This window comes from Ixodes scapularis, unplaced genomic scaffold (genome assembly GCF_016920785.2).
Source record: "Ixodes scapularis isolate PalLabHiFi unplaced genomic scaffold, ASM1692078v2 ptg000854l_1__unscaffolded, whole genome shotgun sequence".
NCBI lineage: Eukaryota > Metazoa > Arthropoda > Arachnida > Ixodida > Ixodidae > Ixodes > Ixodes scapularis.
The window spans coordinates 997,501-1,012,500 of record NW_024610056.1 but is presented as its reverse complement, the minus strand read 5'-3'; the positions used below and the strand labels follow the sequence as shown (position 1 = coordinate 1,012,500).

The window sequence follows — 15,000 nt, the reverse complement described above, 5'->3', positions numbered from 1 at the left end:
AGACCCGTCGCGCAACGATGTCAGGGATCAGTGTTTGAGGTCCATTGAACCTCTTCTCCACCTCGACCGTCCACCCTTCTTCCTCAGGCGGTCCACGACTATTTGAACCAAGCCGTCGTGCCGCTTGATCCGAGCTGCATGGGTCCTGTGGCATTTTTGCAACACATGGTCCAGCGTTTCGGATGCCCGACAGCCCCCTCGACAATTCTTGTCGGTGTCACGACCTCTTTTAGTCCTTGTACGGACGGGAAGGGCGTTGATCCTCAGCTTATTGACATCTATGAAGGCTCTCCCCGTGAGTAAGCCGGTGCCCTCCTGGACCCAACGCTGCGCTGTCGGCACATGCCGCACCTCACGGAGGGCGTGGCCGTCATTGCTCGCGTGGAGGAGTGCACTCCAGTGCTTCCCGACACTCTGCTTATCACTGAGGATGTTTCCCCTCACCACGCAAGCCTTCTTTGCTCGGTCCAGTGCCGTTTTCACCATATAGGTGTCCGCGGCCTGACGGCAGATCGGGCTGCTTGAGGTGGCCATCCGAGAGAGCCTTTGAACCTGCATCCAGGGGATAGCAGTGCTGAAGGAACCAACCCCTAACCCTCCCTCAGCAACGGGAGCGTGATAGTATCCAAGGGGCGTGTCGTGCGGTAGCGCCATCCACTTGCGCACCGCATCTCGGATCTGGACGTCCAGCCGTTTCAAAAGCTTTCTGTTCCAGCGTCCGAGTACCAACCTGTGGTAGAGTCGGGGTATGAGGTAGAAGCGGAGAATTACCAGTCTTTGCTGGGGTTTCAAAGGGGCTTTTGCCACCCTCTCCAGCATACTGGCCACGTCTTTGGTCAACGGGACGTTTCTTCCGTTGGGAGAGAACTCCACCCCGAGGTACTTCCACCTGGCTTCTATTCCGCATGCGGGGAGGGGAATCCCCGACACCGAAAAGTTGCCTGTCGTCACAACCTTCGTCCTCTTCTCGCGGCCCGAGGGCACTATCGAGACGGTGAACGACTTCTCCGCATTAATTGCCAGCCCCCGTGCACCCACGAATGAGTGCAGGCTGTCCAATCTCCTCTGCAGACCTTCCGGGGTGGATGCGAAGACTATCAGGTCGTCCGCAAAAGCCATCCCATCCAGTTGCAGCTGGTCGGAGCTGTACCCAATACCAGGGTCCAGTGTTTGGAGGAATTCGTCCACCACGAGGTTGAAGAGAAGTGGGGAGAGCGGATCTCCCTGCCTCACGCCGACTGTGGGGTGTACCACTCTGGATGAACCCTCTAGTGTCAGTTTGGTCCAGGAGTCCTCGTACAGATCCTGTAGATAGTCGAGGAACCCCTGATCGAGTCCGGCTCGGCGAGCACCCCTGAGGACCGCTTCTGTCGTCACCCTGTCGAAAGCCTTGGACAGGTCCAGGCTTGCCATGTGCAGCGGCCGGAGCTTTTGCTTGGCGTCCTCCAGAACGGAGGCCAACAGGAAGACGTTTTCTGCGCATCCGTCTACAGGGGTGAAAGCCCGCTGCCTGTAGTCGAAATCCAGTTCGTCGATCAGTCGCTTCGCCAGGATCCTGTGATACAGTCTCAGCAGCACGCTGGAGACCGTTATGGGGCGGAAGTCCGAGTAGCACTTGGCTGGGGACTTCTTTGGAATGAAGGTCGTGCGCGCCCCTCTCAGCGACGTCGGCACGCGTTTCACCAGAGCCATTAGGTTCATGATGACCTCGAGTGTGGTGTTGGGAACCGTCCTCAACAGTCGCGCGGTGAACCCGTCAGGCCCAGGGGCCGACTTCACGGGTGGCAGATTACTCGTCACCTCCCGCGATGTCACCGGATAGAAGAGATTTACCTTTGCTTCCGAGGTTCCCTCCTCCTGCATTACTGCAGTAGTAGGAGTAGCCATCTCGTGCCCAGGTGGACACATGACTTCCTCCCACTGTGCAAGCAAATGGGCTGGGTCCTCGACCAGGACTTCCGGAGTGCCATCCAAGACACCCCGGGCGCAGTCGCCCTGCCGTTTCCGGAAGAACTCCTGCATCCTGGCGTATTCCCGTCTCTTTCTTTTCCGGCGACTCGTCGGCCCCTTTGCCTGACGGTCCCCAGCGCGACCATGACTTGGACCCTTGTCACACACGAAGACGTGCCGGAGATAGTCGTCGAGTTTGGCCGACACAACCACCCCTTCACAGGCCTGTTTGGCAATGTCCCACAGTATGTCAGACTAGAATTTCCGAGGGCATGGCTTCTGGATGAGTTTCCTTAGGTGTTCAAGGATTGCCGACTCCCCCTCGGTGCCTTGGGCACTTCCGGTCGGTCGGGGGTCTTCCTCTTTTTCCTCAGCGTCTGTCACGCCCCCAGCTGGTACTGTCTCCTGAGTCAGGCGCTGCACCAGCTGTTTGTACTCATCCTTCTTTCTTTGTCCTTTTATCGACTCCAGCGTTCGTGCTGGGAACGAGTTGCGCAGGTCCACATTCAAGAACCTGGACCCCGCGCGTCGGAGTTCTACCTCTCGCTTAGCGAGTAGGTATCGCTCCTCAGCTTCCCATCGGGGCTTTACTCGCTCCACCACTACCTCCGCATTGGCTTCCACTGGGTGGCGTGCCTTGGAATGTAGTGTGCGTCCCGCTTTCGTCTTGAATGCCCGACCACAATCGGAGCACTCGAAGGGTGTAGCACATGGGGTTGTAGACTGCTGAGTCTGGGTGGCATTTCTGCTTTCTCCCAGAGGAGCCTCTTCATCATCCTGGAGGGCTGCGACTAGTGCTGATGCATCTGCATTTGCAGAGTGCGCACTTTCTTGGCCACCATTTCCTCGTTGTTCCGCCGTCCAAACTGTTGCCGCTTTATGTGGCAAGGATTGTTGGTCCGCCCCGGTCTCTGATACCCACATCGTCGACCGGGTGTCCCCCGACAAAGGGGTGACACAGCGTTCCGACTCTCCCTGGACAGTTGCACTGCGATTGACTTCTCCTCGGTGAGTAGGGATATGGGGGTTCGGTTGGGCCAGCGCAATCCCTCCAGCGCCCCGAGCGGGACGCTTGGTGGGGGTTTCCGCACGCTGAGTAACCCGGTTGAAGATCCCCCCCCTGCCCGGGGTGCCCGCACCGCTTAGATTCCGCTGATGAGACGGGGACTTCGCAGTTTCGTCACGGGCTCTCCTGGCTAGGGGTTTCTCCTTCCTCCTGGTTTCCAACCAGTCACTTTTCGGGGCTAGGCTGCTTTCAGAGCGCTGATGAGACGAACCTCCAGCTGCCGCGCCTACTGGCTGACTGTCTCGCACCAGAACGGTTTGAGATACATGTTGGGCTCTTTTGTCCTTCTGAGTATGGTCACTTGTGAATGTGTACTCCATCTCTGTGCGGTCCCCACACTCAGGAGTCACGGACGTGTTTGGTACGCGCACCCTCATTGCGGGCCTGGGTTTGCGTTGGTCCCTTGACATCGTTTGTCCATTGTCCATCAGTGGCCCTTGACCAGACCTAGGACTGTGGGCACTCTCTGTCGAATTGTCTGGGGCAGTCACCATCCTTGCTACGGTGGCGGTCGTCGAGGTGCGCTCCCCCGTGCGGGGCTCCATCATGGGGTGATCCCCACACCTAGGGGCACCGACAGCTGCACCTGACGACCATCCACTTTGCCTAGGTTCGTGCCCTGTCCGCTTCAATGAGTCAGTTGAGTGGACCTTTCGGCTCCCTGCGGTGTCAGAAGGCTGCGAGCCGATACCTCCCGCCATTTTTCCTTGTGGGGGTGCTCCTGCGGCATGGTACTGTTTGGCCCGCGCCCCTTTAGCGCGTTGCGAACCCGCTTCGTCCACTGACTCTGCAGTCGCCATCAGTGTCCCGGCGCCGGCCTTAGGTGTAAACACCATCAGTGGCTTCTTCCGGGACCTAGGCTTCTGCTGGGGTCCTTCTTCGGGACCCTCCTTGGTGCGGGCCGCCTTACGGCTCCCGCGGGAGTCAGAGTGGATTCCGGGGATCACGTGTTCCCTTGCGGTCTCTGATGGCTCTGGGCGGATACCTACCCCGACATGTCCTCGTGGGAGTGCTACAGTGGCGTGGTACTGGCTTGCCTTTTGCCGTCTTCTCCGCTGGGACGCTTCAGTGTCCTCCAACTCTTCCTCTGGGTGTTTGTTACCCAAGGAGGGGCAGATCTCTCGCTCGGCCTCCTCCGGCAGTTCCCCCTGCCGAAGTGGTCGCCCCGCACTGATCTGCTTTGGCTCTACGGACTGCACGCCGAATCGTGCATCCTCGTTCCTTCTGTGGTTGTTAGACCTTGGGAGCACAGTCATCGTGTTTCCCTTGTGCTTGGTCTTAGCTTTGTCCTTTTGCTTTCCTGTTTTCGGTGCAGGCTCCCGAGCAGCCACCTCCGACAGATCCCGCTCGGGTCCGCCGGGAGGAGCCTCCGCTCGGGGTCCACCTTGCGACCTTCTGGCTGACAAGCAACGCTTAGGGCTCGGAGCGTCGGGCATTGACCCGTGGCTTTCCGATTTGTGGGTTTTCGGACTTGCCGAGCCGCTTTTGAACCTGAATCTCTTCACGTTGACATTCAGAGCACTGGGCAGAAATCACATTGCGTCAACACCGACCAGCGGCCATCGCAATGCTTTGTTTTAATTAGACAGTCGGATTCCCCCGGTCCGTGCCAGTTCTGAGTTGACTGTTTTTTGCCGGCCGAAGCATAGCACTTTGGGCACGAAGCCCTCAGACGCCGCGCAGCTGAGGCTTTCCACAGGAAGGTCCCGACGCTGGTCCGGGCTTGGCCGCGCCGCGTCAACGGCGAGCCCCGCCCAGTCCCGGTGCAGTGCCGTTCCTGCTTCAGGTCCCCAGCCCGACCGGCTCAGTCCTCAGAGCCAATCCTTATCCCAAGGTTACGGATCCGTTTTGCCGACTTCCCTTACCTACATTGGTCCATCGACTAGAGGCTGTTCACCTTGGAGACCTGCTGCGGATGTGGGTACGGTCCGGCACGAAAATCACACTCCCTCACTCGGATTTTCAAGGGCCGACGCGAGCGCACCGGACAGCGCAAGAACCGCACTGCTCTACGGAGCCACCATCCCTATCTCGGGGCGAACCCATTCCAGGGACTCGATCTCCTTACAGAGAAAAGAAAACTCTTCCCGGGGCTCGCATCGGCGTCTCCGAGCTGGTTTGCGTTACCGCACTGGGCCCCGAAGGACCAATCTCCGTGTCCGGGTTCGGGATTATTAACCCGATTCCCTTTCGGTCACTGCGGGGCTCTCTCCACTGCAAAAAAGTGCTCCCGCTTCGGAAAGAACTTCTCCTTTCCCTTAGGACCGACTGACCCATGTTCAACTACTGTTCACATGGAATCCTTCTCCACTTCAGTCCTCAAGGTTCTCACTTGAGTATTTGCTACTACCACCAAGATCTGCACCAGCGGCGGCTCCAGGCGGGCTTACGCCCGACACCTTCAACGCTCACCGCAGCGGCCCTCCTACTCGCTGCAGCTTAGCACCCCCTTGTTTGCGTGCATCTGCCGGCAGCGGCCGGGGATAGGCTCGACACTAGAGCGCCATCCATTTTCGGGGCTAGTTGCTTCGGCAGGTGAGTTGTTACACACTCCTTAGCGGGTTCCGACTTCCATGGCCACCGTCCTGCTGTCTTCAACAACCAACACCCTTCATGGGATCTCATGAGCGTCCCGCATCGGGCGCCTTACCCCGGCGTTTGGTTCATCCCACAGCGCCAGTTCTGCTTACCAAAAGTGGCCCACTTGGCACTCTCATCGCTTCCGGAGGCCTCAGACCAGAAGGCCTCCGACACACCCATTGAAAGTTTGAGAATAGGTTGAGGTCGTTTCGACCCCAATGCCTCTAATCATTCGCTTTACCAGGTGTGACTGGTCTCGGCAACAAGCGCCAGCTATCCTGAGGGAAACTTCGGAGGGAACCAGCTACTAGATGGTTCGATTAGTCTTTCGCCCCTATACCTGGGTCGGACGATCGATTTGCACCTGGCCTCTGGCCTCGTCCTGCCCGGGCATAGTTCACCATCTTTCGGGTGCCAACGTGTGCGCTCTAGCGCCGCCCCCACGACGTGAGCGTGTGGGGCGGGCCGTTGCTGCTCCCTTCATCGGACCCCTGGGCGGCCCGGGATCGCAACTCGGCACGGCACGAGGCCGCGCCTTCACGTTTCATTGCGCCTCTGGGTTTTGAGGGACCCATTGACTCGCGCACATGTTAGACTCCTTGGTCCGTGTTTCAAGACGGGTCGGGTGGGTTACCGACCTACTCGCCGCCAACCATGACGACCCTCCGCGGAAAGAACCCGCCTTGCCGGTTCCGAGCCCCAAACACCGAACGTCAGGCGAATACCTGGCGTAAGGCAGGCGACCCGTTGACCCAGCCGGGTTTCCCGCTCCGCATTCCGGAGGGCATCGTTTCGGGCCTCCCCGAAGGGAGTAGCCCATGAGGCCTGGGCAGGGTGACGTACTCGATAACCGGCCAGGTATAACTCCCACGACAGCCAAACAAGGGCCGTCGCCGGTCACCTCCAGCGGCCGGACTCAAAGTCGTTCTTGAAAGGGTTACCCGTGCCCGTCGCGGCGTCCTACCGACGGTGGAAAATGCGTTCCGGAGTGCGCGGCACCGCGCGGGCAGCCGGAACGGGCCCCCCCGACAAGGAGAGCCCGTAAACCAAGACGCTGACACCGCTCCACGTCACAGCGAAACTGAATCCCACCGCCCTCGAGCTTCGAGGGCCCACCCGTTTTACTCTAAGCGGTTTCACGTACTCTTGAACTCTCTCTTCAAAGTTTTTTTCAACTTTCCCTCACGGTACTTGTGAACTATCGGTCTCTCGGACGTATTTAGCCTTAGATGGAGTTTACCACCCAATTAGGGCTGCACTCTCAAGCAACCCGACTCACGGGAGGTTCCATCCCGAGAGAGCAGTGGCGGAGACAGGCCTGGCACCCACTCTGGGTCAAGCCTCTGTCAGGGGGACTTGCACCACCGCAAAACTCTCGGGAACGTTACCTCCCATACACCACATTTCCCGATCGTCGGCAAGGACGAGGGATTCGGTGCTGGGCTAGGTCCCGTTTCGCTCGCCGCTACTAAGGGAATCCCTGTTGGTTTCTTTTCCTCCGCTTAGTGATATGCTTAAAATCAGCGGGTTGTCTCGCCTGATGTGAGGTTGACAATTCATTTTGTGCGCTTTCCAACAAAAACTTCGCCTCCTTACCACATGTCAAAAACACAAAAGGATGGCGAACTAACAGTTGTTGTACACACGCTTTGCATCGCTTTCGATTCGACAAAAAAGAAAGCGCGCAATCCAACGGCATTCCCCTACTGGATGGCTCCAGTATTCATCGGGGACGCGAAGGTCTTAGACTGACGGAAGGCTACGACGCAAAAAACTTTCCTCCCAGAAGCGTTTTTCTTTTTTTTTGTGCAAATCAACGCCACGAGATTTACATTTGCCGACGCCGCGTTTCAACGCGCCAACGCCAACTCCGTCCCACGGTTTTTCCACTCGAACAACATCCACGCCAAAGAAAACAGAATCGATCGAAAAGAAACCGTTTCAAATCTCCGTTTCTAACGCACCGACGTCACAGCGCCGTTCAACGTGCGAAAGATTTTTTTGGTACGGGATTTTCCACAAACGGTATCCATCGAGTTTCGTTTTCCCATGCAGTGTTCGATAAAAACTCGTAGGAGGAGGAGGACTGGTTAAGCGCACGCGTGCAATCGCACCACTCGTGCATTTGCTCAAAGAAAACGCAACGCAGGAAAGCATAAAACTGCGTGCTGCCCACGATCCGACACAGTCAAAACGAGGTAGAAAACAAATTCTCCTCTCTTGATATATGATCCGACCCTCACACAGACGAAGCCACGGGAAGGCCCGAGGCCGCAATGTGCGTTCAAAGAGTAAGTGCTCAGTGTGTCCTGCAATTCACACCAAGTCTCGCAGCTGGCTGCGTTCTTCATCGACCCGAGAACCGAGTGATCCACCGCTTAGAGTCGTGTCAATGTTTTTGGATTTTTCAATCAGTACGACAAAACACAAGTTGTTGTTTTTTTTCGCGCCCGGCATATCCCATGCCATCTCGAAAGCGCAAAAAAAGGCCTCTTCTCAAACGCCTCTTCGTTAATCAAAACAAAAGGGCGATCCTCGAGAAGAGACGAAAAAGGGGGCGATGCGCCTTTTGTAACCCGCGGATTGTCCCGGTGCACTTGAAATCTCCTCTCAATCGAGGCAGCAGAGGGCTCCCGCTGGGCGCATCATCGAAAGGAACGGAGGCCACCCAAAGAAAAAGGCACATCCGAACCGCAGTTGTTGTTTTTTTGTGCCGTCCCGACGGCATCCAAGCTTGGTCGGGATCGGCGCCAGATAAATTCGCACATCGAGTCCATTCCCCGTACAAGAGGAAGAAGACAAAACGATGCCAAATAACATCCGGTAATGATCCTTCCGCAGGTTCACCTACGGAAACCTTGTTACGACTTTTACTTCCTCTAAATGATCAAGTTTGGTCATCTTTCCAACACACCGGCGCAACCGAAAGGCCGCTCCGGGTATCGGTCCGAAGACCTCACTAAATCATTCAATCGGTAGTAGCGACGGGCGGTGTGTACAAAGGGCAGGGACGTAATCAACGCGAGCTTATGACTCGCGCTTACTGGGAATTCCTCGTTCAAGGGGAACAATTGCAAGCCCCTATCCCAATCACGAAGGAGGTTCCACGGGTTACCCAGTCTTTACAGACAGGGATAAAAACACGCTGCTTCCTTCAGTGTAGCGCGAGTGCGGCCCCGGACATCTAAGGGCATCACAGACCTGTTATTGCTCTGTTTCGTGCGGCTAGGAGCCGCTTGTCCCTCTAAGAAGGGTGCAAGGTGCAGAGAACCACGCACCTATTTAATAGGCTAGAGTCTCGTTCGTTATCGGAATTAACCAGACAAATCGCTCCACCAACTAAGAACGGCCATGCACCACCATCCACCGAATCAAGAAAGAGCTCTCAATCTGTCAATCCTCCCAGTGTCCGGGCCGGGTAAGTTTTCCCGTGTTGAGTCAAATTAAGCCGCAGGCTCCACTCCTGGTGGTGCCCTTCCGTCAATTCCTTTAAGTTTCAGCTTTGCAACCATACTTCCCCCGGAACCCAAATACTTTGGTTTCCCGGAAGCTGCCCGCCGAGTCATTTGAGTAACTCAGGCGGATCGCTGGTTGGCATCGTTTATGGTTAGAACTAGGGCGGTATCTGATCGCCTTCGAACCTCTAACTTTCGTTCTTGATCAATGAAAACATTCTTGGCAAATGCTTTCGCAGTAGTTCGTCTTGCGACGGTCCAAGAATTTCACCTCTAGCGCCGCAATACGAATGCCCCCGTCTGTCCCTCTTAATCATTATCCTGTATTCCAAAAACCAACAGAACAGAAACAGGATCTTGTTCTATTATTCCATGCACTGTTATTCAGGCGAATCGCCTGCGTTGAGCACTCTAATTTTTTCAAAGTAAACGCGCCGGCCAAAGCAAGGCACCTGATGAAGGGAACCAAGCCACGACAGGCATGATGTTCAGCACGGGCCGTAACGTGGTGTCCACGCACTTCCCGCCTGTAACTGAGATCCAACTACGAGCTTTTTAACCGCAGCAACTTTAGTATACGCTATTGGAGCTGGAATTACCGCGGCTGCTGGCACCAGACTTGCCCTCCAATGGATCCTCGTTAAAGGATTCAGAGTGTACTCATTTCAATTACGGGGCCTCAAAAGAGTCCCGCATTGTTATTTTTCGTCACTACCTCCCCGTGCCGGGAGTGGGTAATTTGCGCGCCTGCTGCCTTCCTTGGATGTGGTAGCCGTTTCTCAGGCTCCCTCTCCGGAATCGAACCCTGATTCTCCGTTACCCGTAACAACCATGGTAGGCGCATAACCTACCATCGACAGTTGATAAGGCAGACACTTGAAAGAAACGTCGCCGGCTCGTGGCCGTGCGATCAGCACAAAGTTATCCAGAGTCACCACACAAAACGGACCGAAGCCCGATTGATCTTGGTCTAATAAAAGCACCCGTCGCCCCGAGGGGCTTCGGGCTCACTGCATGTATTAGCTCTAGAATTGCCACAGTTATCCAAGTAGGAAGAAACGATCTAAGGAACCATAACTGATTTAATGAGCCATTCGCGGTTTCGCCTTGTTTCGGCATGTACTTAGACATGCATGGCTTAATCTTTGAGACAAGCATATGACTACTGGCAGGATCAACCAGGTAATCTTTTCGTGGTGGGTCGCCCAAAACCCTACCAACGCGCGGACGCGGGGCCACCGTCAGGCGCCCCTTACGAACCGCAAACACACACAACGCTTAGGAATTACTTCCAAATCCAAGAAGAAATGAAGCACGTTCGAGCGCGCAGCCGGAATATCCCCGACCGAGGTCGGTACCGACGCGGCAAGAAGCGCATAAATTTCTTTCTCGTCGTAGCAACAGAAAGTCGTACGCCAAAAAAATCATTGACGACGCCTTCGCAGCGTTGCCGAGCTTTCAGGTCCCGTGAGGACGCGAGGACGCACCCCGGCCTTCGGTCAGAACGCACTCGTCATTTCACACCGTTCGGTTAGCGCGGACGCTCCGAAACACCCTCCTCTCGCATTCGTTTTCAAGACACAGGTGCACCCGAGAACCGACCCCAACGGCAGACGCCAGAGATCGCAGGTACCTTGCTGTAACGACCATGCGGCGGAGGCAGCGGCCGAGACGGCGACGAAAGGCGTCGGCGACGTCGTCAGACGACGCTCGCACCAATCGAACGCTCGACAGACCCCACCTCCACATAATAGCACCGATAAGTATAAAGAAGATCCTTCAAGAGCATTCTGTACATAGTTTGTGGTTATCAGTTTCGGTGACTGACTGACTGACTTACTGACTTACTGTCTCACTTATGTGGCTCCTCGTTATTCAGTATCATTTATTTGTCCTTTCTTTCTTATTTTTTTCCCCTCTCTCTCCTTATATATATATATATATATGTATGTATGTATGTTTGTGTGTATATATATATATATATATAAATGTTCTTTTTTCCTGTCTGCCTCTATATATACATACATACGTACATACATCCTACCCCTATAAAAAAAATTATTTCTCGCTTTTTATTAAAAACGTGCTGACCCCTGCTTGACTCTGATTACTGCTTTTCGACTTTCAGTTCATGTTAACATGGTCAACAGAAAGTTTATCGACTTTGTTATTACAAAGTAAACCAATATTTACACGGGGCGTTTCATGCGTTTTGAATTGTGTCAGAGCCGAACAATGAGCGCTATAGTAAGTGAGATTGTCACTGCTTTTAATCCGAATGCTCGCGGTATCGCGCATGTTTACGGCAGGCTTCATAATAGGCAATTTTCTTTCTTTACACTATTCTTCTTTGCTCACTTCATTGTTTCTACCATTTTTTTCGTTTGGAAGGCCCCGCCACTTAGTTTTCGACAAAGTCCTCTCAAGGAACGAAGTGAGAAGCACGGGATTAACAAAAGAAAAATATGCGTGTTTTCTAGCGGTTACCCGTGTCGCTTTGCGACACGGGCTTTCTGGCGCTTTCAACTGGGCGAGAGCCGAACAATTTACCCTACTGCACTTGCGACGGGCAGCGCTTTCAAACGGAATACTGGAAATCTCGCTTACTCTTCTGGCAAGTTTGATAGGAGACAAATATTATTCTTTTCACGCAAATTGTTCGCTCTATTTCTAATCTCTCTCTTCCGTGTCCTTGGCATGGAACGCCCGCTTCGTCTCCCACAATGTACTTCCGAGGAATCAAGTGCAAATCACGCGACTTTAAAATGTGCGTGTTTTCTAGCGGTTACCCGTGTCGCGAGGCGACACGGGCTTTCTGGCGCTTTCAACTGGGCGAGAGCCGAACACTGTACACTACTGCACTTGCGACGGGCAGCGCTTTCAAACGGAATACTGGAAATCTCGCTTACTTTTCTGGCAAGTTTGATAGGAGACAAATATTATTCTTCTCACGCGAATTGTTCGCTCTATTTCTAATCTCTCTCTTCCGTGTCCTTGGCATGGAACGCCCACTTCGTCTCCCACAAAGTACTTCCGAGGAATCAAGTGCAAATCACGCGACTTTAAAATGTGCGTGTTTTCTAGCGGTTACCCGTGTCGCGAGGCGACACGGGCTTTCTGGCGCTTTCAACTGGGCGAGAGCCGAACACTGTACACTACTGCACTTGCGACGGGCAGCGCTTTCAAACGGAATACTGGAAATCTCGCTTACTTTTATGGCACGATTGATAGGAGACAAATATTCTTTTCACGCGAATTGTTCGCTCTATTTCTAATCTCTCTCTTCCGTGTCCTTGGCATGGGACGCCCGCTTCGTCTCCCACAAAGTACTTCCGAGGAATCAAGTGCAAATCACGCGACTTTAAAATGTGCGTGTTTTCTAGCGGTTACCCGTGTCGCGAGGCAACACGGGCTTTCTGGCGCTTTCAACTGGGCGAGAGCCGAACACTGTACACTACTGCACTTGCGACGGGCAGCGCTTTCAAACGGAATACTGGAAATCTCGCTTACTTTTCTGGCAGGTTTGATAGGAGACAAATATTATTCTTTTCACGCGAATTGTTCGCTCTATTTCTAATCTCTCTCTTCCGTGTCCTTGGCATGGAACGCCCGCTTCGTCTCCCACAAAGTACTTCCGAGGAATCAAGTGCAAATCACGCGACTTTAAAATGTGCGTGTTTTCTAGCGGTTACCCGTGTCGCGAGGCGACACGGGCTTTCTGGCGCTTTCAACTGGGCGAGAGCCGAACACTGTACACTACTGCACTTGCCATGGACAACGCTTTCAAACGGAATACTGGAGATGCCGCGTGCTTTACTGCCAAGCTCAATAAGAGACGAATTTCTTTCTTTTCACGGGAATTATTTCCTCTATTTCTAATCTCGCTATTTCGTTTCATTGGGAAGGAACGCGCGCTTAGTTAGCCGCAAAGCAGTCTGAATTAATCACGTCCAAAGTACAGAATTTTACAATATATAGTGTTTTTACCGGTTGACCGCGTCAGAAAGCGTACCTTTCCGACGAGGTCTGTGTCGCTTTGACGTGAGCGGGAGCAACGCGATTTGGGCTAGTGCACGCGAGATTGGCAGCGCTTCCAATTCCAGTACTGTAGATATTGCGTGCATTTTTTACACGCTTGAGGATGTGGGATTTTCTTTCTTGTGACGTGACCCGTTTGTCAAATTGTGTCTCGCATTTTGGTATCGTTTAAGAAGCCCGTCCGCTTACAATCCTAAAAAAGAAAAAAAAAAAAGAAATTAGTAAAGAAAGACGCCCATACTTTTTTGTTGCTCTTTCTTTTATTATCTGCGCAGGATTTTAATTTGTGTAAGTTTTGTTTACCGTCCCGACTACGTAGGCGTTCGTACATGCCCGTCCTCGCGCCTCGAATTGTGTGCGAGCGAAGTCAATCTCCCCAAGCTAGCTTCAGAAATTGCTCGAAAATCGAACGTGAGGAAAGCCAGAGATACGTGGTTTTCACAGGTCGTGCAAGATTAATCCATAAAGTGCGATATTAATATATATATATATATGTATATATATATATATATATATATATATATATATATATATATACATACATACATACACATACATGATTTCTGCGACAAATAGGAAGACAAAAAGACCATGTTCAAGCATAATATAGGAACATTGACACTTTGCACACACAAGGGAGGTCAAATGGCAGGTTTTTCTTCCTTGTGCAGGAAACTTTATTGCAATGTCAGAAGGGAAGTTCCACTCTAGAATTGTGCGCTCAATAAAGGAGGAAAAGCAATGCACTTGAAAACCTTTACAGTTCAAGTAAGAAAACATTTCGAAACGACAGTTCGTTTTCTTGCAGGGAGGAGAAGAAGGGAGAGAGGGAGGGAGGGAGGGAGGGAGGGAGGGAGGGAGGGAGGGAAGGAAGGAAGGAAGGGGGGGGGGGGTGCCATGCACGGTGAAGACCAGAGTGTCGAACCGAAAACCGAAGCGAACGAAAAACCGGAACCGAGGAGTTAGTTTCTTCCGAACCGAAACTGACCCGCCAACTTGGAACTGTACGGAAGAAAATAGAACTGTCTATTAGTCTGACGATGAATAGAAGTACAAGGGTGTACGGCAGGGATAGCTGAAAAAAAAAGGCTCTATGGACTTGGAGCGGCAGTCCAAAGTCGATGACGACGAAAAGAAAGCACACAGTTTCGGAAAACAGGCGGTAAGAAAGCGACAAATTAAGTAGCCGTCATGTCGAGTTGATTGCTTAGCTCTATTTAAGATGAAGGAAAAAAAAAGTAGCACAATTGATGCTTGCTTGCTAAATTGAATCAACCATTATCTTGTAAAGAAAAAAAACCTTAAATGCCAATCACCTGTATTTTAGGCGACCCAACAGACTGATAACTTTTAAATTCAGGCTAAAATATAACACAAAAAAAACAAGGAAAGACAGATATGTATGTAGCTTGTCATTTACTGCTCCATCAAATTTAAATAAAGCAATTTATTTCTCGGCACCTGAAAATAAGCGAACCCTACAAATGAATGGAAAGATACCCGTTTGCACTCTTGAAATAGTGCCTATTACGAAAAGAAGCACCAGGTAAATATAATATCACTTTAGCTTCTTCTTTTTCTTTTTAATACGGTACGCTGTTGGTTTATCTTAGTAAAATATATAAAATAGCGCAAAAAAGACGAGGACAAGGAGTATACAGGACAGGCACTCACTTTCAACTAGTTTTATCCAGGAAAAGTAAACATACATATATAGCTTTTATTCACGATAAGTGCCGAGGGCAGCCGAGAAGGCGGCAATAGCCCCGGATGGTTTGATCGTGCTGGGAGACACCAGCATCCCAGCTCAAATATCTTCTACCCTTAAGAATATGTGCTGCTTTGCCTGTCGTGTGTATAGACATGTTCACTTTTCTTGAATGAAACTAGTTCAACATCAGCGCCTGTCCT

The 15,000-nt window shown here is 52.5% G+C and overlaps 2 non-coding genes and 1 pseudogene across 2 annotated transcripts; all 3 read right to left on the bottom strand.

Annotated features, from left to right (window-relative positions):
- LOC120847290 overlaps window positions 1-7,147 on the bottom strand; it is a 9,360-nt pseudogene extending 2,213 nt beyond the window's left edge.
- A 682-nt stretch (window positions 7,148-7,829) lies between these two features.
- On the bottom strand, window positions 7,830-7,982 carry LOC120847321. Its single transcript, XR_005717336.1, has one exon. It is a non-coding gene; the product is annotated as a 5.8S ribosomal RNA (ribosomal RNA).
- A 438-nt stretch (window positions 7,983-8,420) lies between these two features.
- LOC120847248 lies at window positions 8,421-10,236 on the bottom strand. The gene has a single exon (XR_005717318.2). It is a non-coding gene; the product is annotated as a small subunit ribosomal RNA (ribosomal RNA).
- Between the last annotated feature and the right edge of the window lie 4,764 nt (window positions 10,237-15,000).